General features: G+C 38.3%; 1 protein-coding gene and 1 long non-coding RNA gene across 4 annotated transcripts in view; one reads left to right on the forward strand and one right to left on the reverse strand.

Moving 5' to 3' along the window:
- Window positions 1-4333: 4333 nt before the first annotated feature.
- lrfn1 (leucine rich repeat and fibronectin type III domain containing 1) overlaps window positions 4334-26654 on the forward strand; it is a 162256-nt gene continuing 139935 nt past the window's right edge. For both annotated transcript variants that reach the window (XM_011482421.3, XM_004075586.4), the window contains exon 1: window positions 4334-6043. The gene's annotated coding sequence lies outside the window, so the exon portion shown is untranslated. The remainder of the gene's footprint in view (window positions 6044-26654) is intronic.
- LOC111948426 lies at window positions 12189-16137 on the reverse strand. Of its 2 annotated transcripts, none has more exons than XR_002874430.1 (6): window positions 15729-16137; window positions 14759-14985; window positions 14194-14363; window positions 13887-14097; window positions 13633-13789; window positions 12189-12621 (listed from the first exon to the last, which is right to left on the reverse strand). It is a non-coding gene; the product is annotated as an uncharacterized LOC111948426 (long non-coding RNA). The 2 variants fall into 2 exon arrangements; XR_002874431.1 differs by having other exon boundaries at window positions 13887-13967; window positions 15729-16136.

Here is a 26654-nt window from a genome sequence, read left to right on the forward strand (position 1 = left end):
GAATTACTAAGTGCAGACACTGTTAAGATAAAAGATGTCAAAACATTATGCGAAAAACTACTTTAAAAAGGCCAGACATCCTCTGTCTGATGTTTTCTTATTGGCATTGAGACGGTGTTTCTGGGTCCACGAGGAAGGGATTTCAATTTTATTACAAAAGTAAGAAGATGACCTTTTGAATCTTTTTTCTTTCTTGTAAAACTCATTTTCCAGATGGAATTAATGGATGTGATTTTCCAAAGTGTCCTTTATCGGTTTCAATATAGTAACAGTCTGATTCCTAATTCCAATTAGTGATACTGATTTTTTTATTTTATTTTGGGCTTCTTAACGGCAGTTTTACACATTCGGTTACTCATGCGTTCCGTGACAGAAGAGAGCCTTTGCAGCTGAAACACATTCATCTTTATTGCTAAAGAGCAGCAGGATTCCTTTAAAACTTCCAGCAGGGATGCGACAGCATGGTTGGGAGGGAGCTGAAACTGGCACTTCCCCAGACGACTGAGTTCTATGTTTAAAGCTTTTATATGTGGACATACGGAGGAGTTTGTAACATCGTCAGCTGGTACTGGTTTTATAGAGAGTGCAGCAGACTGATTGACATGTAACTGACCAGAGGGGCAAATTACCAAACATCTGGGTTAATTGCGATCTTGGTACGATGAGAGTGACCCATTGTTTAACCTGTACCGACTGCAGGAGAAATGTGAGGTCATCCTTTATTAAGCTAAAGTTATTCTTTAGTTTGAGGTCAACCTTATGTTTTTTATTTTGCTTTCCCACTAGTAAAGAATCGATACGGAGCTTGCTTGAATAAATCAAAGGAGTAGAAAAGTCCTCATGCAAATGGTGTATTTGCAGTCTGTCCATGATGTAGAGGCTGGCCTTTACCGAAAACAGCCTGCTGCTTTCTGCTGCTGCTTGTATTTTTATGGAAAAAAACAAAAATCTCCAGAGCCAAAAAAAGAATGTGAGGCTGCATTCACATCAACGCACGTTCAAGTGAAGAAAGTTGATGTATCACGTGTATGTGCGTGTTTTGGGCTTCACCGTTCTCACGTTGTTACGCACGTTTTTGAGACTGTTTTCACGCTCTACAAATAATACAATTGAATACACATTAAAAGCTAAACCCGGTTACACTTTGACCAATCAGGGACTTGGCTTTGATAGTGACGGATGGATGGCATCTCTTTCAATTCCCGGAATTGCCAACCGTTTGATAATTGATTAGGGAGAAGAAACTAATGATTGCGGTTGTGCTCGGACGGAATTATATGACTCCAAGCTCAAATCCGAATTCCTCCCCTACCCCTCTGGCCCCTCCCTATTTCTCCAATTGTAGGGCCTTTTGTAGCTGTGGTGGTGTCCATAAGTGTTTTTTTTTAAGGAGGATCTGTATAGACATAGGACTTGTCAACCCTCCACCAGTGGGGTGACCCGCGTCAAACTTGTGGAGCGGAGAAGAGATGCTTTTTTTCACATGGGTGTGCTCTGAAGCACAGAAGTTTACATTTCAATGTAATTATTGAGTTTTTGTTTTTGCATGACTTAAAATTATAAAACCGATGTTGTCGTGTATTCACCGGACGCTGGCAGCTACGCGCTAACGTAGTTGTTCAGCGGCTATTGACGACGTCTTCGAAAAGTTGTAACTTCTGAATTTGAAAACAGTATTTTTTTCCATATCTCTCCTCTTAGAGCACATGTGTAAAAGACGAGTGGCCCGCGAGATCCTTTTATGTCATTGTTATTGATGGCCAGGCGAAATGTGCTGACAACGACTTAACTACATATCCCATAATTCAGTGCTTCAGCTTCCCAATGGTATACAATGGTGGCATCATTTTCACTACATATCCCATAATGCACTGCTTCAGTTGCCCTGGTGAACACTAGCGCTCACAATGCTGAAGAGAAAACCGTGATTCTGAACACAAAACATTCAAAAACCGACTGGAGGCAGGATCATTGTTAATTGACATAAAAAAGAAACTTTTGTCTCATTTGTGGAGCGAATGTGGCAGTAATTAAAGAATATAATCTAAGTGAAAGTTTTAAAGTCTTCAACAAAATTCTGTCCGGTTCGGCCTACGACCTTCAGCGTGTTTTTGATTTTGACCCCCTGATCAATCAAGCTTGACACCCCTGGCTTAGAGGGACAAATATAGGGGTAGGGAGAAGCCGTATGGGTGGAGAAAGAATTCGGATTCAGCTCAATTCTTTCAATCATCAGAATAGAGCTGTGAACGGAAAAAAGCCTGGAGCAAGATACACAGAATGTACACCGCTTCAATATTTTGCACGAAGTCTCTTCCATCTGTAGGTGGCAAACATGTGCTAGTGTCAGGTAGCCACAGTCGAGTGTGAACACCATATGCTAACACACTCTTGAACGTGCACCACATGAATGTAGCTTTACAGAGGACATTACATCTGTGGCAGATTAACAGGAAGTTTTCACAATGAAAGGAACAATGCATGGAGGGATTATGTTAGAGACAAATAGGCCTTCATCCATTTTAAAGTGTTGTGCTGGATGCTCTGTCATGATGTTGCTTTTCTTTTCTCTGCCTTCCTTTTATTTTCTTGCCACTGCGCTACATTTAATCCCAATTTCAATCGTACACACTGGACCATTCATCCACGGGCCGGAGTGATGGAGCATCACATTAAGAGTCCTTTGAGGTCAATGCCGGGAAAGGAAATTTGCAACTCTTGTGAAAATTGACCTGAACAGTTTGTGTAAATAGCAACAACGGTTGTGTTGGTGGGGGAAAAAATGCATTTAGAGGTGAACATGGCCAACATGGACAAAGACTTTGTTCACCTGATGCTAAATTGAGCCGCCTCAGCATTAAATATGTTCCAGGTCACAGAGCACAACCTTCGAACACATTAGCAGGTTGTGCTGTGTACTAGACCCCCCACCCCACCCTACTACCGTGCTTTGCATTTTGGGATAGCAAATTCACTGATTAAAGTGGATGGATCACATTGACCTAATTTGCTATTATGCTTTCAAAGACCACTGTGCAGTAATTTCATCACTTCAGGGAGTGAGGACTGTTAAGATGGACAATATCTCAATAACAGACTAATCAATCACTTTTAGAGTGCATTACTGTGAGAGGGAGCTTAGCCCCGTGGAAGGCAGCCTGATATAAATAGCAGATTGGCTTCCTTCATGGCTCTTTCTCAATTTCCATCAGTATTCGCTGCATGTGTCTGGAGCGCTGCACCCAAGTCATGAACACACATGCTCATTCAGATCGGGCTCGGAGTAATCTCATAATGAAACTCCAATTCCGCGGTGCGCTCAGCGTCACAATATTTTGAGGAATCTGTTCAAAAGGCACAAAACTTGCTTGAGGGGTCTAAATTTGGGTAGTTTCAATCCATTTTACAGACACTTAGGCTGTGATGGTTCGAGTGGGTCTGTGCAGATCAAAAGAAGACGTGTTGGATAAAAAAAAGTGTGTGTCCCAACCAGCATGTTTGTATCTTGAACAACACAGAGGTTGGGCCAATCATTCAGCGATGCCCTTTAATTCTAGCAGGCTGCTGCTCTGGTACAAACAGTGGAGCATCAGATAACTGCAGTCCTGTCATGTTTCCAGAGTAAAACAACCATCATTTGGAAACTACAGCACTGAGGAGAAGTCTACTGCAAAACTGTGGCTGGAAGGAAAAATATACCTTGCACTTGACAAGTTTATTATAAGACCATAAAGTGTACCTGCTGCAAATGTATTTAAATATGTTTGCGCTTCAATTGTGGCATCAGATTTTAGAACAGTTACATGAAATTAATTTGACCTAACATCTTGCTAAAAAATTAAGAAAATGACTTTGATTTAAATCATCAGCATTTCACACTTTTTTAGTTAGTTTCTGCCGTAAATTTACCACAAACTTCAACGAATAAATTATACGAGATAAGCTCCTGCAACCAAATCAATCTGATTTTTCGGATTCTTTTTAGTTGTGGCAGAATTTTTGTTGCCTCCATAAAGACGTGGATGAATGAAAATTCACATAAAAGGATATTCCATTTAAAGTCCCACTCAAATCATATTGTAAAAGCTTCACCAGTGGTATTTTAATTGTTATTATGCCGTTTTAAGCAAAAAAATATATATATATATATATATATATTTTTTAAAAATGTGTTGCTTGCTATAGGTCATAGGTTCTACAGAAGAACAAGAATTCCAATCATCCCTTTGTTTACACACTTTCCCGCTACCTTACAACCCCAACATAACATTATCAGTGCAACTGAAATGGCAAGCAATGTTGATCCAGCCGTACAATTTTGAGACAGATGTCTGCTCAAACGAGGAAAACAAAGACGTTAAAAGATCCATTTGTCCACAAGTGGATGCATCAGAATGGAGCGGAGCAGGGAGCTTGTGGCTTGCCTGTTGTAGCTCCTACACCACAACTACAATCATGCAATGCAATTTTAAGCTTCATTTTCTTCACATATTTCCCCCAACATGAGGTACATGCCACAAGAACATGTTTAAAAAAACAAAAAGGGTTTTCATCACAAAATGTTTGATCTCTGGCTTTATTTTGTACCTCTGAGAGGATTAATAAACAATTATTTCAATTTTTTTCTTTGAAAGTCCCATAGCTGTGTGGTAAAGACAAGTGCCCGTCCCACAGAGTGAAACAGGAAAGGCTGTTTTTAGACATCCTGGCTGGTAAAGGTGTTTGTGCTCCATGATGGCTATTGAAGAGGGATAAGAAAAAATCATTAGAGCTTGAGCACAAAGCACTGAGCACACCTTTAGTCAGTATAGGGATGACTGTGGGGTTTGAAGAGCAGCAGTGACCACTCTTTTCCTCCCTCCATCTCTCCATCTCCTCCTCTCAGTCTCCCCCTCCCCTCCTCTGTTGCAGTATCATCCTGTACTGGACCACATGAGCAACACCAGCCCATCCCGGAGTATCACAAAACACCTCAGCAGCTCCCCCTTCACGTTAACTCCTTTGCTCCTTGACGTAGAGAAATCCGTCCTTTTTTGGGGTTTTATTTTTTGGCATTTGCTTTGAATTCAAATGACATCACATTGCTGCAGTGCCGCGCTGTCCATGAAAGGTGTCAGTCGTTTCCTGTGAAGACGAGAATGTGTCCACTCCGCTCCAGACATCATCATGGCGTGACGGCAGCGCCATGCGAGTTTTAGTCAGGAGGACGCACCGCACCGGGCACCTTTTCTCTGGGACACCGACTGACTGATGCTCCCCGGCTCCATCCCGCCCGGAGACACCGTCTGCGTCGCTGCTGTGGCGGAGCGAGTCGTGCATGATGAAAAGTATTCGCTCGCATGGGTACGCATCATTCTAGAGGAGATTTGGTGGGGATGAGACGCAGCATCCTGCATGGGTGGGATTCCTTCAATGCGCTTCTGATCGTGGAAGTTATGACAACAAACAGCATCTGCCGCGGAAAGGAAGAGCTGGGGTTCGAATCCCGGTGCTGATGGGGGGCCGTCTGTGAGCCTTGGACACGCAACCCTCCTGAAACTATCGCCCGGACTGCATCTCTTATCTCGCTCCGTGATAGAAGAAGGAACTGAACTCGCCCTGCTTGTGCGTAAGGAGACTGGATAGCTCTGCGCGCACGCAGCCTGGATGCAACTCATTTGATTTCTCGGACTCCCCCTCGAGCTGTTTGGATTTACAGCGGATTTTTTATCCTATAGCCTCGCTGTTCCCAGACTTTGAGTCCCAATCGGATTGTTCGGGGATTTGAGGTGGGGTTCCATCCCGACGCAGGTAACCTGAAGGTGGTACCCCCGCTGGCTGCTTTTTAGGACATTAGAGCCGCTTATCACGTCCCATGGATCCTGCATCATAGCACTGACCAGCTTGATGAGGCGGTTTTAACTGTTGTGTTTGGAATTTTTTTTTAAATACTCCACATCTGATAATCAGAGTTTTTTTTATTCATCAAGTGAAACAAGTCTGGTTCAGTTAAATCATGAGCTGTGGCATCAACTATTTGGCATCAATAATTGCACCGCTTTTGGTAAGTACCTGGTAATAAGAATTGTTTAGTATCTATCTATCTATCTATCTATCTATCTATCTATCTATCTATCTATCTATCTATCTATCTATCTATCTATCTATCTATCTATCTATCTATCTATCTATCTATCTATCTATCTATCTATCTATCTATCTATCTATCTATCTATCTATCTATCTATCTATCTATCTATCTATCTATCTATCTATCTATCTATCATTTTTCACATGCAGATGTTTTCTGTGCTCACATGGTGGAGCAGTCACTATTTGTACTGGTGTTTAACAGTCTCAGCCTTTTAAGCTCCCCCCAAAAAACAGCTAGAAGCTCCTCATCCTCTGATGAAGATGGTCAAAGTGTGACACATGCATTAAGTTGCCACGCACAGAAAGGCGTATCAGGGGAACAGCTCGGGTGTGTCGGCAGCTGGGGAAATTCTCTTCACCACAGCATGAACAAAAGATGTCAGGAAAACTTCATGTTAGACCCTACAAGGGCCTCCACCCAGATTAGTCTTTAGTTTATTTGTCAGTTTTCTGATGGGGTTCATGTTTGCTGTTGGGATTGTTCATTTTTAATCATGTTCAGTTTTAGAAGTTCAGGCTTCCCCAGTTTTAACCCAGTTGTCTTTGGAAATTGCTTACAAGCTGTTTGTCCTGGTTTCGAAGCGAGGGATTGAAGAGGTCACTGCTTGCTGTTCATTATGCAGGCGAAAAATAATAATAGAAACAACAGAGAGCAGCACTGAAGGTCTGGGATGACTGCTCCAAACTGTCGAGTTTGTAAATCTCTTAGATTAAGGTGGGGCTACATGTCAATATCTTGCTCTGAAGTTAAGTTAACATCCCTCATTTAACTCTGCCTTATCCGCACAATACCCTCCAAAACCTCCCCCTGGGGATGGTGTAGGTATCGGCCAGCTGTGTAGTTGCATCAGGGAAGGCAGTGAGTTTTACTGCAGCTGCAGTGCCATTGAAAGCCACTTGACTACCAGCTGCATCTACTGTACCCTGTACCTTTACAGATGTGTTTACAGAATCATGGTCCACCTCCACGTGTCTGACAGTTTCCTTGAAAACAAAAATTGGTAGCTGAAACATGTTTTTTTTTTCCAATCAACTCATGATTGAGCACAACATATCCAACTGTACTTTGTCTTATTTGGCTTTAAGGGACATCCCTTTCTCGCCTTTTTAAGTGATCTTTTGTTTTCTGGCAAAAATAAATAAAAATGGAAATTTTGCAAGTTTTGAAAAGGGTGAAAAGGGTTTGGAAAAGAACAGTCCTAAAAACTGAAGTTAATGGGTTTTTCTCGTTGGAGAGTTGAAACCCTTGAGCCCTATTGGATCTGTAATTTGAATTAGCAGTGTGTGCTGAGGGACCTTTATGTATTTATGTCTTTTTATTTATTTTTTTCAACCAGCTGTGGGGGATGCAGTTAGTGGTGATAATCACATCTTTGGCTTGTCACAGTGTTGCAGGATGTTACAGCCAGAGTTCTTGCTGTCATGTGTTGCCTAATGAAATCCGACAGGATGGTCGTTATCATTACCATGCATTACTGCCAATGTCTTCAGCAACAGAGACATAGACCCCAAACAGAGTCTCGGACGGCATATTTCTTCTGGTAATCGATACGAAACAGTTAGAAAAGCATGCAGAGATTCTTCATAGTTGCTGTGTGCAGGCCCTAAGGTGAATTCTGTCACTGTTCTGTCATTATTTTTGTGTTGTGGTGCAGCAGCAGCTGGTGTCAGGTATGCACATTATAGAATCAAGACTAGAAGAGGGTTACTCCGGGCATGGGAAAATAAAAAGGGATACACAATTGATTTGTATGCTCAGCATTTATAAGCCAACATTTTCACGTTTCTTTTTTTGTTTACATTGAAATAGTCACTGAATCACGAGGCAGCTGATTTACTTTAAAATTAATTGTTTTATTTCCCCTTTTTTTGGTGCTCTAATTATGCCACTTCACACAAAATCTATTATTGATTGCACAAATGAATCATGGAGGCCACTATCTCGTAAATTATTGGAATATCAGAAATAACATATAGGTTTTAAAAACTGGTCATTTGGTTTAACCCATTTTATGTTTGAGGGATTCACCGTCAGTGCTGATTAGACATCTTGAATATCATGAAGCTTTATCAGACTGACAGTGATGCCGTAACATCTAATATTTAAAGAGCATTTACGATTACAAAAAAACTTTTTTCTAGCATTAGTTATTGCTTTATTTTGCTTTTAATTTAGGGAAAGAGGCTCCTGATGTTCCCCTTTTCTGCCTCCTTAACCAAGAATATTTGTTTTTGTTATGCCATCTTAAAAAACAATCAAAAAGCAGCATTTAACTGATGTCTGCAATGGTCAGCTCTTAGCTACATTCAGTAAAAGGGAAATTTGGATTTGGAACTTCACCAGTAGGAAATCACAGTAAAAATAACTGTCTACATACACACCATATTCTAAAGAATGAGTATTTTATGGATGAAATTCTGAATAACTATGTGTTGCAACATCAGAAATGTTCCTGCGTAATTGTTTCATAGCAGATTGTCAGCAGCAGATGAGGGTTTTGAGCTCCATCAACAGCTCCTATCTCAGTAAAATACCTATCATTGCAGTTATTGACAGATTTTAAATCAAGACAAAGTATACTTATACTGAGTATTAATGTGCCTCTTTGTAAATATATCTATTGCTGAATAAAAAAAATAAATAAAGTATATCCACAAATATTATACCTCAGATATAATTAATCTGTTTTATAATCTTATTCTGGAAAAAAATTAATTAGCAAGCTTATCTTATTCATGATTTGAGCTTGTTTAGGATAAGATTGGTACACTGCTGTGCAACAAAATCAATTTTTTTTTGGAATGGTGGCCAGGAAAAATCCTCTTATTTTTTTGTACAGGCAATATTGTAGCATGACTTTTAATTGTAAAGTAGCAATAGAATACAATTTTGAGCTGTTGGAACAACGTCCTCTGCAGAGATACACCCATAACATTGAGTTTGGAAAAATACAGCATATGTTTGTGAAGGGGCAAACTCAAACTAATTCAGCTCTAAATATCTGAGAGCTTGGTTGAAATGAAATCCTAAAACAGACCAGTGACCCCAGATTTCCAACATGTAGGGTTAGGCAGGATATTGGAACTTGAAAAAGGATTTCCGCAATTGTTTACTATATTAAATGCAAATATGTACTTGTACTGGTAGACTTCTAATCAGCAAACCTGTAAATCAATATACAGTCCTATCCTGCATATTGTATTCATATTCACCTCATATTTGCACATTTATCTTATGGTTGTCTGATTATATCCTGCACTTAATCTTGTTGCACTCTGGTTAAAGCTCTACAGCCACAATGTACATTTTGCACGTTTTTCCCATTTGAAATTTTGGTCCTTTGTGACACAAGCGCGATGTACGTAATTCATGTGTTTCTTGCAATTGTCAGCGATGTGCGCAGATGTCTGTCGAGGGTTTTGGCCGACGGGTCTTTATGTTAATTCATTTTTGAGCTCTTCAAAATTATCGGTTGAGAATTAGGCAGCAATTGTGTGTGGTTTTTACGAGATGCATACTGAATACATAAGCAAATACACAAACATATGTCTAACAGACTTCTCACACATGTACCGCCGATGGATAACTTCTATAGCGCGCACATTTTGCGTTAAAACTACATAATTGACGCACAAATCACTAATGAATTGTATGTAAACAGTGCAATAATCCCGCACGGTTAATTTTCTATGTTGATTTACGTGTTCTTTGGTTTATGGTTCTACTTCCGAGGTTTTAATGTGGTTCATTGGTAAAACATCTGTGAAAATTTCACTTATGATCAATGTTCATCTGTGCAATATGCGCAAAAATGTACATAGTGATCGTGCGACACGGCCTTAAGACATAAACTGCTTTTCGTTATTTTGTACCTGTACATGTGCAATGACAATAAAGTTGAATCTAATCAATTGTAATATACTGAAGAAAAAAATGAAAGGTGTCCCTAATATGATAATCCCAAAAGATTAACAACATAAAGTACAGAAAGAGTAAGATCAGGTAAACCGTTAGTAATAAAATACTTTCTTTTCCTGTTGCAGTGTATCCTTAATGTCACTGAAGACATAACAAATCAGAAGAAGACAGTAGTAAATGAATATTTAGAAACGTTATGCAGAGAGGTTTTATTAAACTGGGTAAAAGCTAGTCCCAGCGAAGTAGTTCATAGACAGCAGAATTAGAGTTTTTTGTTTTTTTTTCTTTCAGATGAGTTAAGTTTATTTAGGGTTAGAGTTACGATGATATAGAGTTTAAGAAATTGTGTGATTTAACTTGCCAAAAAGATCAAAGGAATAGTCACTAAAGCACAGAATATTTAAGCGACACGTAGTCTTTGTATGAGTTTTTTTTTGTGGCTTTCTTGAAACGGATTGTAAAAAAATAAATAAAATAAACAGTGGTGTGCTTGAGGTATAGAGCACATGCAAAAACAAGTAAATAGCACAAAGAGGGATGTAAAACATGTTGGCCCTTAGACTTTGCTGCATCATGAATTTCAAAAAGGAGGAGATGGAAGAGCAGTAAAATGCAGCACTAAACTGGAACTAGAGTGATAATGTTAAAGTCATGAATGGACGTATTTATTATTTATGTGAGAGATTTCACACGGCGAGTATGGATTCCTTCATCTTTCTCATCAGTAGACTATAATGCGCTCAGCCATGTTTTCTGGAGGAAATAAACGATTTTTGTTATAAACTTGGTTCACTGTACAGAACAAGCTGTCACATCAAGATCAACCCATGCTCAGTCAAAAGATGCACACATTAGTTAGATCACGAATAATTGTGTCCATTTGAAGGTGAGTGTGACTTTATTAGAGTAGACTTCTGTCCTGTGCAGAGTGCACCTCCACTCTCTCCCACTGCATGCTGCGATGGATTGCTCCTCCTTGCGACAGTGAGCAGCCCAAGCAGTGAAAATTGATCAGTGAATTACATTGCTTTCCACACATCTCTCTGCACATATAATACAGGGCCAAGTAAAAAATAAAGTACACCTTTTTCATGTCTGATGGTGTATTTCAGTGTCTCTTTACACATAAATGATCCAGTTTTTTCATCTTTTCCTCTCTGCATTTCAAAAACACTGCTTAAGGTCTGGCACTCAGAGTGGATGAACGTTCAGAACGTAGCTATAATTCTAAAACACGAAAAGTTCAGCATAAGATAAATCTGATGAAAAACCTTAAAAATAAAGACTTCACAACGTAACAGTTCAACTGAACGAAAATGGAAAAACATGTCTCAAAAGAATAATTCAAGTTGTTACAGAAAGTCTGGACTTTATCCTGGTTGAGGAAAATTTCTTATAGAGAATAAAAGCAAATCTATCATTTTTTAAACATATATAAGCAACTAACTATACCTAATATTTTTTTGCGCTTTTAGGATTTGATTGTGCCTAACAACCCATAGGAAAAATCTGTTGCTCATATGTTGCTTGATCTCGTCTCTTGAGATCAGTTTGAGCGTCTCATATTCGTATCATTCTGTGATCATTTGCTTCTGAACTCTTGCTCCTAAGGGTCCCTTAGGAGCAAGAGTTAAGCTATAATGAGAAAAGACATCACTGAGACAAATGAGGTTGAGTTGAGACAACTGTTTGAGCAATAATTAAGAAGTGGGAGAGACGAATCTAAGACGCTCATGAGACAAATCTGAGAAGAATGAGTCGTAAAAGAGATCTCATCGTTGTCTGTCTGATGTCTCTTTCATGTCTTAATCATTTCTCTTGAATGTCTAACCAAAGCCGTTAATGAGAATGATATTTGAGATGTATTTGAGAAAGAAAAGAGAAGTTATTTTTATAGCAGTGGTCGCCAATCCTGGTCCTCAAGGGCCACCATCCTGTAGGGTTTAGATGTTTCTTTGCTCCCCAGATGTGAATCAACAGGTGATTAACCACCTCCTGCAGAACTTGAGGAGGCAATTCAACCACTGCAGCAGATCTGTTAGAGCAGGAAAACAGCTAAAACATGCAGAACAGTGACCTTCAAGGACCAGGTTGGGAGACCACTGATATACAGTAACAGTAAAAACAATACTAGAAATGTAAATGCTTTACACTTTATTTGGGCAGCACCATCATCAGTACAGCATTTGAATTGTGGTAGCGGTATTAGACACTTTTTAAAATATTAAATGCATTAAGTACATGAACCGTGGCATACTCAATCTGGTTGACACGCTGGTCATGAATACTTCCAGATTTTAAACAAGACACTGAAAATAAAACATTATAAAAACATAAACATAAAAACATTCTCTGAAACTTGCAGACTATCAAATCCATGAACCAATTTGAGAACCGAATTAAGATAAAAAATAAGAAAAAATATGGAAGAGAAACCAGTCCGCATACTGTAGATCATAGCAGTTGCCTTAGAACCTGCTCTGCCCTACATTTGCTGACAAAGGCTTTCTTGAGCTTGGCCTCTTCAATTTGTTCCCAACCAGGTAGAGTGGCACATCTTAGGACATCAGCTGTAAGACAAGAACATTAAAATCTGGCATGAGTAAATTGATAATAGACCGCACATAACAAACAAAGATAACACTTCAAGCTAGAAGCAAACTGTAGTTTTATAAAAGCAGCTGCATAATGCTACCATAAGATTACGTTTCTGTCATCCCTAAAAGCAGCCACACGTCGCTAGAGAGGACATCTGTTTCAGTTAAAAGAATTGAAATTCAGCATACTATGGGCATTAACTATTTAACAAATAAGGTTCAAATCTGTTTCATTTTATTTTTCATGATACAGTCCAGATCAAACATTTAAGAAATGATCAAGTCATATTTTGCATGGTTGGCTCTTAACAAGGGAAAAATAATACCCATGTCTTAATTGGGACGCTGAGGGCTGATCGTGTCAGACGGCAAACTGTGGAATAAGATATTTCAACGAATATATATTATGGTATGATTAAGAATTTTGTGGTCAATATTTTTTGGATTGTTCAGAATATTTCCATTAGTTTTTTAAATTAGAGCACTTTGGCTTACGTCTTTGTTCTGTTTGAGACTGAAGAATTATCCCTTAGTGGTACAAAAGTAAAGGTTGGAAAAAAGTCTGTTATACTTAGAAAAATTCATAAAGCCACCCTTTAAATTGTATTTTATTTCTTTTAATGTGACACAATCTTGCTATTTAAATCAAATTACCCCAAAATAAGGATTTTCAAAGCTAAATTTTAGGTTAGCCAGGGCTGCTCATTCCTGGTCCTTGGGATCCATCACCCTGCCTGTTTTCTAGATCTCCAAGCCCTGCTAGCTGTTGATCAGCTCAACCAGATGTCTCCACATTCTGATTGAATGAACACACCTGGTCCAGGTAATCAGCTGGAAATCAGGCAGGCTGGTAGATCTCAAGGACCAGGGATGAGCAGCCCTGAGTTAGATTAATACAAGATTAATAAGAATAATTAACTGCAGGTCATGATTAACTAACCACACCCAAAAATGAATCGCATGACAGCACTCATAAATATGTACCTTTGCAGAAACTCCAGGGTTGAAGCCAGCTCAGTTGGATAATGACTGTTAAAGCAGAAGTAGCTTCTGAACATCAGGCACAGTGCTGCAATGTTGTTGTGTACGATGGAGCGGTCCCAACTGAGCATGAACCTCCTTGGGGAAAAGCAAGACTGTCCTAAAGACAGATCAATGGATAAAGTAAACATGTCACTCATGTACAGTGTACAAAGACAAAACCTTTAGAATAATTTAACATTTGAAACTTTACTTACCACATACAATAACAGTTGGAGTCAACAGCACCTGCTGCATCTGGACCTCGTCTGCATCTTCTACAAGGACATGGCATCCTCCTCATTAAAGTAGCAGAGCAGAAGAAAGCGCATCTCTTTAACATCTCATCTCTTCTGAGCAGCCACTCTGCTCTCCTTGCATCATCTGCAGGCTTTTAGAGTTTGGAAAAACGTCTTGCTTTCATCATTTCTGCAACAAGAGTGCAAACCATTTCCTTCCTTGTCTTGGGCCAGGTCTCTTTCCAAAGACTCTCCAAAGACTGCACAAATTCCTCAGAAAACTTACTCCATGGAATTTCAAAGCTGTCCTCCCAGTCAATGTATGTACAGTCCTCGGCTTCTGGAAGATGTGGACGAAGATGTGTGACGAACTTCTCGGTGACTATAACAAAAGTGATGATGATTGTGTTGGTGAGGTCTCAACAGATGACGATGTGCTGTTCTCTGGCGTTTGGTCTGCAACAAAAAACAAACAAACAGTATAAAGGCCCGTACACACCGGGACGAATATTCGCCAGGCGTTATTCGCCAGCGTTTTTTGTGTTCACACCCAGGCGATTTTCGCTGACGATGAGCCGAGTGAACATGCAATTTCATTCCCTGACATTAGATGGCGCTTAATGTAAACAGAAATACTCCTGTACACAAGGTGGCGCTGCGCAACTTTACGCTTCTTAAAGTCGCTTTTCACTCAGAAGAAGAGAGCAAGTATTTACGCCGGCGAAATTCGTCCCGGTGTGAACAGGCCTTAAGTGTATTAAGTTTATACTGTACTGTCAGTGTGTTACCATTCATATTCATATCCACTTCCGTGCATTACAAAAACTCATTTGTAAAATTTTGAGACTCACATTTCAATTTCCAGAAAGCAAGACGTTTCCGGGCTTGAACAGGTCTCAAAGCTGGCAGCAAGTCAGCCTCTTCTATGAATCGTAGATCGTCATACAACTCCATTTATTCCAATGGACTGCAAGTGTTCTTCCAGGATGTCGTGTGGCTCTGGTAGGACCTCCATAATGGCAGTGTGGAGGAACATGGGTTCTGATTCACTCATTTTCACGTGTAGAATTTAGATCACCTTGAATCAGAAAGGAAAAAAAAAACATGTACACACATTTTATACAGCACAAAGTAAGATCTGGAAAGGTTTTTAAATATGATTTATATGATTCACTAAAATCCTCCTACATATCAATGTTGACATTGTTGGCTTAGCTACATCTGTGCTCTCTAACATCTCCACCACTGACAGAGGGCTAAGAACATGTTTTCCTATACAGTACATACTTAAATTTTCAGATTATGATTTCTAGACATGTGAGCAGTTAATGATGACTTTACTTAAACACTTGTCCATAACCAGTTTCAAAAGATGACATGCCAGGCCAAACGTCTGCAGATCTTTTAAACAAGATGAAAGGTTTTTACATCGTAAAAATTGCACATACAGTGAAACTGCACATCTTGAAGTTAGCAATAATGGAAATGGTCTGTGGTGTCGTCACACTGTGATGGGATGAACCCTGCAGACCCTTAATCTTAACTGAAGAGCAATTAAATGTCTTCCAACAGTTACTTAGCACTCACGCGTTTGGAAAAAAATCGAGGCTCATTCTGTAAACTCTGCACTGCAAATAACTCTTCAATGACTCTATTTTTTATTTCAAAAAGCACAAGTTAACCTTTGTAAAATGTAATAATTACTTATACAGCCAAAGCCACCGCGAGTAGCCCAGACGTCTGCAGTATTGGCGGAGCTAGCTTAAACACCTTTAGCATTCAACTGAGTTCAGAGTTGGAAGAAAGAAATCGCAAACTTACCGTTCAAACTTCAAAGATTTTACTTGAATCTTTTCCAGACAAGCAAAAAATATGTTGGAGATTCATCCCACGGATTGTTAAAACGCAGAAAAAATACGACAAACGCTCGTCAAAAGTCTCGTTCTCTGCACTTCTCCCGCTTGCAGATTCCGGCCCGTTGGTGACGTCAACCACAGAGTTTTCCCTCCCACTGTGATCAACCAATCAGAAATCTGTGTCAAGTGAGGCTGTGATACAGTTTAAAATTCAAATCGCGTTACTCCAGGCTTCTGTTTGTTCAATATGATGCAGACTAAAATCAAGAAAACAGAAAATATTTTCAGCTTGTAAGGCTGCATGAAGGGGGATTTTTAAAGACAAAGATAAAGTAACTCAAACTGAACCCCATAAATCTGTACCACCCTAAAGTTGATTTATTTCTTTGATTATTTTTATTTGTGTATTTTATTTGTTTGTTTCAAATGTAAAATCTATTTTTTGTTCACTTTAAGGTGATCCAAATTTGATCCCAAATGTCCTTTATTTAGTTCAGACATCAATGTGTTAAATGTTTTATACCCACCAACATATAAGTGTGTGTATATGCACTTATGAGTGTATGCATGTGTGCCAGTGCATGCGTGTGTTTGTGTTTAACTAAACCTAGCATCATTAACCCAACATACATTCTTGTTCATTAATGTTTAAATAAGCAGTCAAAAAAAAAGTTTATTAAATTGACACTGCAACATTGTCTTGAAATTTCATGTTTTTTAAAAAGTTTCAAAAATATGTCTTTTGAGGACATGACTGTCTTAATGATTTAACTTTTTTTCTCTTGAAATTGTAATTGAGTTATATAAATGTGTAAGCAATAAACAACTTTTTTAAGTTAAGTAAAATAAAATAAAAAACATTATTTTCTCGAGATAAACTGTAATGGTGTCATCATGAGACTCATTTTAGGGCTTGTACTACTCTCATTTTTCTTTTTGCTGAGACAATAAAAAAAGAGGCTAAAAGAAGATCTAAATTATTGAGCAACGAGAGACAGAACCATTTATGTCTTTCACTGAGACGTAACTGAGATAGGGATTTGAAGTAAGGATATCAAATTGAGACATACTTGAGCGCAACATGATATGGCTCATTTTTCTCTTAATTGAGATCTGGAGAAGAGACAGTTGTGAGAGAATTTTGAGATCTCAAACAGTGCTCACTGTGAGACTTATTTCTCAGGAGAAATGTTTGAGAAGAATGAGAAAAGCAGTTTAGTCTCAAACAGTTCTCATTTATGTCTAGGAGACGTAAATGTGACAGAAACGAGATCTCATCTTCAGTTTTGCTTTGCTATGGGAAGCATTCTAAAACAACACTTGTAATGCTATGTTCACACTAGCCTCATCAATGGTTGCAAGTGACCACTTCCAATGAAAAGTCTATGTAAACTCATGCTCATGTGTGTTTTGGCCTTCCGTGTTTAAAACTCTGGCGTTCATGCATCGCTACCCAAGTTTTTAAGTCTATTTTCAGGCTATATGTGCAAAACGCACGGACATTGAACTTATGTTGAAAGTTAAACCAGTTGGACTTTGACCAATAAGGTACCGGTACTCGGATTTGGAAGGGATGTATGAATGGTGTCCTTTTTAATTAACCAACACATTTTCACTCCAACTTGTCATATATGGAAGCATCAGTAGGGACCCTCCTCCGTGTCACATATTGACACTTTAGGTGAGCCCAACTCGTCGTTATTCAACGTGCTGCCTGCTTCGATTAAAGGACTCCGGTAAAGTTTTACAGATTCTGATTTCTGCCTTAATAATAATAATAATAATAATAATACTAATCATAAAAGAAAAAAACAAGTATTTTTCTTTTTCTCCATATAGCCTTAAAGCAGCGCGCGATGCACTACTTTCACTAATCTGGCCTACATTTTTGTTGAAATATAAATCAGAAATTAAACTAAAACTTAAATTATTTTCATGGTTAAAACATAAATCTTACATTAGCGTTCAGGGATCTCTTATTTTCAGTAAGTTGAAAAACGACGAGTTGGATTCTCCCAAAGCATCAATATGTGATGCAGAAGGGTCTTTACCCATACGCCCATGGGTAGGGAGTTGGGGTGAGAACATGTGAGTTAACGGAAATTCCAACCGATTGAAAAGATAAACAAAATTTGACGCTTTGAGATTTCGCACCAAGCCTCTTCCAACTATGAATACTTGCGCTAGTATCCGGTAGCAATAGACCGGTGTGAACTCCATATTTCAAAAAGCACGTTCAAGAACCTGCGTTTAGCACAGTCTTGAACGCATAACATGCCCAGTGTGTACGTAGCATAAGATGGTCAGTACAACATAAAACACGGTTTTATAAAACAGAGGTTTTATAAATAGATAAAGATCTTTAAAAAAATGGAGAGAAAAAAGCAAAGCAGAGGAAACATTTCCAACAATTTTTGCTTCAAATGCAACATTTGAAGCAGCAGTACAACAAAATAAGTAGAATATACACTTGTGTGCTCAGTCATGTTTTTCCACTGTCTTTCTGACATTTGTATTCTGACGTGGTAACCTTTAGAAATAATGATTGCTGTACATATCCTTTCATCTTGAAGGCTTTCAGCCTTTCACAGCTGAGCTGTATATCAGAATGAGTAAAACTGGTAGAGCATGCTGCTGGAGTATGCCTTCTAATGAGAAGTTGTGCTTTTTTTCTGACAATGGAGCAGAAAAAGAAAAAAATAGGATTGAAATACTTGATTTGACGTGATGAATGCTGTACTTAGGCTCTGACTAAAAGCTGTGGAGTAGGTCAAAGACATTTTGAGTGTGCAAATGAAACCAAAACCTCTTTTTAAACTTTACTAGAGAAAAAATAAACGATGGAGGCAAAAATAAACATTTGGCTGACTTTAGTTGGCAAATTGCATTGGTTGGCAAATATACCCGAAGAGACACTCGTGGTACGGACACCTTTGACCTCTGTCTGTTAGCTGCAAATCCAGCAAATATCCCTGATCCAAGTTTGTCATCTGGCTTTAAGCCAGCCATGCTAACAGCCAGGTGTCTGGGTTTGCAACTTAATCTATGACATCAATGTCAATAGATGCTCATTGAAATGTAGTGACTCATATAGTACAAGGTGAGAGCCACAGGGGTAAACAGCTGATGATGTTTGTAATGTAGGGCAGAAAATGAGGGCACAGCAACACGATACATCTGAAAGAGTGCCAGTCAAACCTCTAAGTACCCAAAATGTGTTAGAAATATGCAGCTGTTCCTATACAGCAGCAGTAAAGGTCACTCCAAAACTGCATTCTCTGGTATATGAATGATTACAGAGTTATGTAACAATGATTACAGCTACAGTGAGAAGCAGCTGTTATTCAAAATTCCATTTTCTGCTTGTCAAAAGCAACCAGAAGCTTTACAAAAAGATTTATCTTAAGACTTAGCTGTAATATGGTTTGTGGCTTTTTATTTATTTATTTTTCTTGACCTATGACATTGACTGGATGCTGTTAGCCAGCCAAATCCTAGCTTACAGTGTTGACCTGGGCAAGGGAATTATTGGTGACATTTGTTGAGAAGCAGTGACACACAGTCTTCCTTTGTGGCACTCTCACACTGCCGTGTCCGACCTTACGTCAAGAGGACGTAGAGAAAGCAAGAAACAGGGGGTGAGCGTGATGGAAAACTTCAAAATGTCTTGAACTGCAACTTCTGATGTACTGTTTATGCAAAGGTGACATTGATTTCGCTTGTGCTTTCAGCAGCTGCATTTGGTCATATTGATCAATATCTCTTACTAGAACAGCATTTCCCTTAAGCTCCTCCGAGCAAGCCAATTAAGAGTGCTGCATGCTCTAATGCCGAATTTAAAATGTGCACAAACACAATCTTCCCCACAGTCCCGTTAAATAATGCATACGGACGATATATTATTATACAGTGCTTGCTACCGCAGGTCTCACCAGCCCTATTAAGACATTCTCTTCTGAACTGGGAAACAATGGACAAAAAGTAGCGCGTTTAATGCGCCTTTCAATCTTGCCTGAGGCATTAGCAGAAAGATAATGCCTTTGTGAATTAGACCAGCAGAATGTGCCACAGTAACTGGAGATCATTTAGTTCTCTCTTATTGATTAGTTGGTCAGAAGGTTGCACAGCAGGCCCTTCTTTAAAAGCCCCATGCCTTTTAAAAAAGGCGGTAATCCACTCCCCATAAATCCCCCACCCCAAAAAAAGAAAAAGGGTCTGAAGCTTCAAGAGTTAAATGGATTTTAGAAGTTAAAGACTGGAAGACAATTAAATTAACTTAGTTATTTCTGATGTACATAAAGGTTAACACGTCAAGTTACCTGTTTAACTTCATTTTTAATTTATTTTGAAGGGTGTTTGACTTGATCAAAAAGGCCTTTATACGCATAATCAAGCAAAGCAGTTTAGAAGCAAGAGGACCCTGAATATTATGTTACTAAGGCTTGCAAAGATTTTCATTTTGATTTCTTACTTTCAGTAAGAGGATGTGCTCATTCTTGTTTGTCACTCAGAAAAATCAGACTGATATCACTAAAACAAATGTTACTGTGATTATGCTTACCCCCAACCTGGTTAGTAATACGTAAAAATTAAAAAAAGAGTGTGTTTACAATAATACCCAACCAAACACTATATATATATATATATATATGTGTGTGTGTGTGTGTGTGTATATATATATATATATATATATATATATATATATATATATATATATATATATATATATATATATATATATGTGTGTGTATAAGGCATTCCGAATCATAAGGCAAACTGTCATTTTTTGAAAAAAACATTAAAGCGTTAAAGTGTGCCTTATTGTGTGGAAAATGCGCCAATCTGACTGTTCAAACATAGATATATTGTTGTTTATTTGTAATGATTTAGCTTTGCAGATAGGCTTACATACCCTAACATCTGGAAAAAAAAATCCCTTCCATTTTTAAGTATTGTACACAAAACCTCCCACAAACTAACAATTTTTATAATCTACACTTATTTACAAAGAGATTAATATATTATTGTTTACCACATTTGGCTAAAACTTTAGATTCTCCCTGTTTAGGTTTGTGCAGCTCCTGACAGCGTTATAACTCTGAACTACTGACGACTTTCTCCCGCAAATAGATTTAAGGCTCAGCCTGGCAGAAATATGGTGCAAATAGATATTGATTAGTTTTTTCCAAGACTAATGGATCCAGAATGTGTCCCCTGTGTTTTCTGAAGGTGGATTATTTGTGTTCTCATCAAGTTTTTTTATTTGGTGTTTGATATTTATCCCAAATGTTAATGATAAGTATGATTAACTGTCATGATTGTGTAAAAGCAAGAGTTGTCATAACCTGATAATCAAGAGCCTACTCTCTTTGTTTGGCTGTAATTTTCTCCAACAAAGAATTTGAGCATCTTAATCAGCACATTATTACACACACAAGGGCAAAAGCATTTTTAACCAGGGATGATTTCATGCTGTAACAGAGCTTGTACTGTTGTTCAGCATTAATTAAATTTTCCACTCTTGTTTGGAAAACTTTTCACTTAAATTGATGTTATGGCAGCCATTTTTGTGCCGTTTGTAGAATTTTTATTTCAGTACGTGACAGTTTTCTTGGCAATCACATTCCATTGTTCCCACGCATCTACACACTAATTTTTTATTTTTATTAGATCACATAAAACAAAACACAAATTTCCAGTGTTTTGGAATGCAGTGGTTCACTTTGATACGCACGCCAGTATTTGAAATGTGTCAGTTTAGCTATTTCTTGGGGACTCATCATTCTTTCTATGTTTTTTTTTCTTTCCCCTGCCTACAGCATCCACTCATCTGCACCACTCTGTCAGCAGCTGTGGTATCTGCATCACCAGTATCTCTATCCCTAACAACCTTGGTAAATTTGAAGCAGGCAGAATTCTTCCAATAGGTCTGACCAAGGCTAAATCAATGGGGCAGCTCCATCTATAAAAAAAAAAAGAAAAGAAATTAGATACAGCTACAACAAAATTAAATATTCATAATCTATCCAAACTGTTTGCTACACAAATTGTATGGATTATATATAATGTATGATAGGGGATACAGTTTATGTTCAACAAATGCAGTTAAATCCCATTTCTAAGAGGAAATGGCACAGAATGGACGATCAGTCAACCATTACAGTCTCACTAAACCATTAAACATGCAAATCTCTCCCTTATTTTTATCTGCCATGCACTTTGTTTTACAAATGAGATTTTGTCAACACAGTTGCCTTTTTTTTTAACTTTGTTTGGCGTTGAAATGTCATCCTTTTTGGTCACTGCATTCTAGAAAATTTCCCCAGGCCTAACGATATTGAATTATTTATGTTTTTCATTTTTATTTATACATTAATTTTGGTGCACGCCCTGTATGAAAGCTTCATAGTCAATTTTTTCTGTAATCAGTGTTCCCTTAATTCTTGTACGTTAAATTAACTAATACTACATTTATCGCTATACACTTCATTTCTGCAATGCCACCAAGACTATCTAGGTAATTCAGGTACTTGCTGCTTTTGCTAGAAATTACAGAAACCTTAGAGAAACATTTTACATATATTAAGATTGTGAAATTCCATTGAACTCCATTATATGATGTTGTATTGCCACAGTCAGCCAGACACTGTAATATTGTTTAAAACTTGAACTGCTTTATAGAGTAAGAGCTAAAGCACTATTTCAAAGAGGATTTCTGTCAAAACCTTTTTGAAGAGGCTTTTTTCCTCCACTGAGGCTCTGGCAATATCCCAATAAATATATCTTTGGTATTCTTGGAATAGTGCCTCATGTGAAGTGGATGGAGTGTATGCTCTGCTGTATGCAGCTACTGCCAAGTTATCATGCAGCCCTCAGACAAATATAGTCTCTCGGATACTAAATGGTACAATCACCAGGCTTTACTTGTGCTTATATCTTTTGGAAGGCTTGCCTGTCATATACAGATATTTGAATGGATTGTTTTTTTCAACAATGGTTTTTGATACTTCTTGGAAAATAGAACATCAGAAAATGCAATGTAACCCTTGTGCTATCTTAGGCACTTTAACATTGGGAGTTGGGTCATCTAGACCCACTAGACAGTGCACTGAAGCTTTTTTCTTCAATGATTTGTGATCTTCACTGGTGTCCATGGATTACATGAAATCTTTCCACCTTTATCCACCTTTGTCATGGTAGGGAGAACACGTCAATATAAGGGTGGGGTCATCTAAGATAGCACAAGGGATATTTTCTTGAAGACAAATAAAATAAACATTTTAAAATATTACAAATAGCCTTACCCAAACTACTAGTGTCTATATATTTTTGATTTTTCATCATTTTTAATGCCTTTTAATTATTTTAAATGTACAGATATGTTGTTTGTAATGTTTGTTGTGGTTTCTAACTTGTTTGTGAAGCTAAAATTTACTGCTTTTTTTTCACACACGCCTGAGATTTTTGCCATTTTGACAATGCAACTATTTTTCAGCATGTTGCACATGGAGGGTTGGGTGTTAAAATGCAGTGAGTGAAGTCTGACAATCTGTTTTTCTCAGCGTGATTATAAATCTGATCACCAGAAGGAGCTCAATTCTGTTGGTCCAGAAAAAACAAACTAGCTTTCTCTCTGTGGGATTCCTCCAGTCAGCTGAATTCTGCCAAATGTCTTCATCCAATATGTGTTTCTTCCTTTAATTGTAAGTACTGAGAAGTGATCAGAATGTCTCACAAGTATGTAAGCGTTTAGAATTTAACTTGCTCTAAATGTACAGTGAGGTTCCAGAGTTTAGAGTTTTAATTGTCCTCTTTAATAACTTAATATCCTTAAGTTTCTACACCAAGAATGGGATACAATATATCTTTATAAATCCAACGATAAGATACAGTGAATGTTTGTTCCTATTTTCCCATGTGTGGATCCCTCAGTGAAAGTCCGCACTTGGAGCAGGTAGATGACCTTTGTGATGAACTGGTCAAACAAGACGTCGACCTGCTGAAATTTTCCAGCTGTAACCCACCAGTACTTGCCTGTCAGGCTGGGTTCTGAATTGGCATCGAAACATTTGTCAGAGGAAACAGCGGAAGGTCAGTGGCACTTCATGTTCATGTGCACCACAGCAAGTAAACGCGGAAAGACTTTTTTTTTTTTTTTTTTGGTGTGCTGTTTACCAATCAAGTAACCACATAAAAAACAAGAAGCTAATCTTTTTAAAGAGTGATTACCTTTGAAAAGCCTTTTAAAGCAGTCCACGCATACAGTTATTGATGATGCCCTTTGACATGCTTCGGGAATACAAGTTCATCAGATTAGACTGACAAACTGCCTCTGTCTCTAGTCAGGCTTGATAGATGAAGCCTCAATGCAGTGCCTCTGTTCTGCCTGTCTGTTAACTGGGAGGTCTCCATTTGTTTTGAGTGAGATTAGTGATGTAGGACATTTATAACGCTTGTCAGCCTCCTCCTGGTTTGGGTCGATGGAGGGTTAAAGATTTAGCCTCAAGGTCAAAACTGTTGATGTGTTTTGCATGCGCTTCTCTTCAAGGGAACCCTGAATGGCTAATAATCAGGTTATTAGCCGGATTGGAAAATAATTTAGCCACTGGTAGTAAAATTCAATTCAAAGGGAAAAAAAACACATTTGTGTTGATATTTTGACATCCACGGCTGTTACTATCACGCAGGAAATGTATACAGTTTTATGGGAGACTATGGTCTTAAAGTCCCACTCCATTCATCTTTTGATTTATTGTAAAAGTGTTCTCAGATCTCAATAAAAGAAAAAGTCGTCTTCTAAAACATAGTTTCTGTGGAGCGGCAGTAGGTTATCAGAAATTCACCTCTTAGCTATGGGTGGGAATCCTGCCGCAAAGTAAGCCCACCCCAACTTCTTTTCATCTCTCTGTTTACACCTCTCCCACTATCTTGTAGCACCTCACAACCCCATTATAAAATTACTGGTACATTAAAAAGGGTGAGCTATTTAGGAGCTATCCAGCCGTACAGTTTTGAGCCAGATACTAGCTCAGATGAGGTAAACAGGGACGTATATGGATTTCCTCAAGTGTATGCATTAGAATGGAACAGAACAGGGAGCTTTTGACCTGCCAATTGTAGCTTCTACGTCGCAGCATTTTTTTTTGTTCCTTATTCATATAGATTTGAACAAAGAATTACTCAGAAATGCAATTTTTAGCTTGATTTTCTTGATATATATCCTCCATCATGAGAAAAATCCACAAAAACATGTTAAAACTGCAAAAAGCATGTTGGCCCTGCAACATGGCGAGCTGTTCAGGGTGTACCGTGCCTTTCCCCGATAGTAGTTGGGTTGGCTTCAGCAACACCATGACCCGAAAAGGAATACGGCACGAATGGATTCTAGCTCTAGTGCATCCTAATGGGTTTATACAAAGGGCCTGTCATAATTTTGGGCAATGCTGCATAGCAGAAGCCCTGGATAGTAAACCAATAAGCAGAAGTTTTGCTTTGGAGTTGGTGCATACGCCTCTGCTTTTACCCAAAGAGTTGTCTTTTGTGTATCAGGGTGTCACAATGTGATGTGACAAGAGTGGCCTGGTGAACATAGGAGGCAGATGACTCTTAAGTTGAGGAACAGGTTTTATTCTCTGGTCTCACACTCTGGCTGCACAGCTCACACATCCCTCCTTTCACACTGAGCTCCTTCTCTTTTATGGGCTCCAGTTAATTGGCTGGCCACACCCAGGAAGGAAGCCACACTCAGACAAACATTTCAAATAACAAAAGATTGAAATGTCTTGTAAATAATACAGTTAAAGTCCTGCAAATAAAGACATACATAAATAAACAAACTGAAATCATTACAACAAAATGTATATACAAAGAAATCCAAATTCTTTCCACTTCCTGTGCCCAACTATTAAACAGGAAGTAAGGCCTTGGCCACCATTTTGTTCCTTGGGCAACAGGAAGAGAAGGTGAGAAACATTACAAAAATCAAAGAGGTGATTATGCATTATGTGTTTAAAGGTGATGAGTTATGACAGACGGGTGACAAGTAGAAAACTACTTTGTCACACAGGGACTGTACATCTCAGCTCTCATGGTGCTCCCACACCACTGTTTTTTTTTCTTTTTACCACAAATAGTTGCTTATCTGCTTTCTAAAACGCCTATGTTACATTCTCTCACCTGCTTCTGAAGTTGTTTTACTGGCAGCCTGAGCGGCACATCACTGAGCCACAGCTGGTTAATTTGGTTTAATGAGTGGAATGATGAGTGAAATCTGGTTGGGGAAAAAAACCCCGAGCAAAGCAGGCTGCTGACTGAACAGAAAGCTCAATATTTGCCTTTAGTATGATAGACTCATTTAAACATGTTAAACTGGAGTTAGGTGCCGACTTCTTGTTCACAAGCTATACAGTGCTCTGCCTCCAGGCTCAAGTGATTTTTTTTTCCCCCCTAATTTTTCAGTGTTAGACAGTGGCAGCATGCCTGATTGTTGACACAAATTTAAGATTTAGAAATGAAAATGTGCTTGCTTTTCTTGTCATGATTTTTTATCTAAAATGCATCTTCACATAGCATTAAGATTACTCTTTATATGCAGGCAATTTCTTTTTTTTTGTAAATGAAATATCTAAAATAACATTTTAGCGGTAACAATATATTTCTTTGACATCATAAGTAAATCTTCAGGGAAGTCTAAAATAAATTGCACATTTAAGTGAAGATTTAAGATTTGATGTTTTGTCAGTTCATCTCACATCTTCTTTGATAAATGGACCATTAAGTCTCAGTCTAAACACACACGACATGCCTTACTGATTTTCAAAATATATTTTACCCATGTGAATAAATGTTTACCATAGTTTGCTCAGAGGAGGTGACGTTAATCTGAGAAAAA

Source organism: Oryzias latipes, chromosome 13 (assembly GCF_002234675.1).
Source record: "Oryzias latipes chromosome 13, ASM223467v1".
NCBI classification, from domain to species: domain Eukaryota; kingdom Metazoa; phylum Chordata; class Actinopteri; order Beloniformes; family Adrianichthyidae; genus Oryzias; species Oryzias latipes.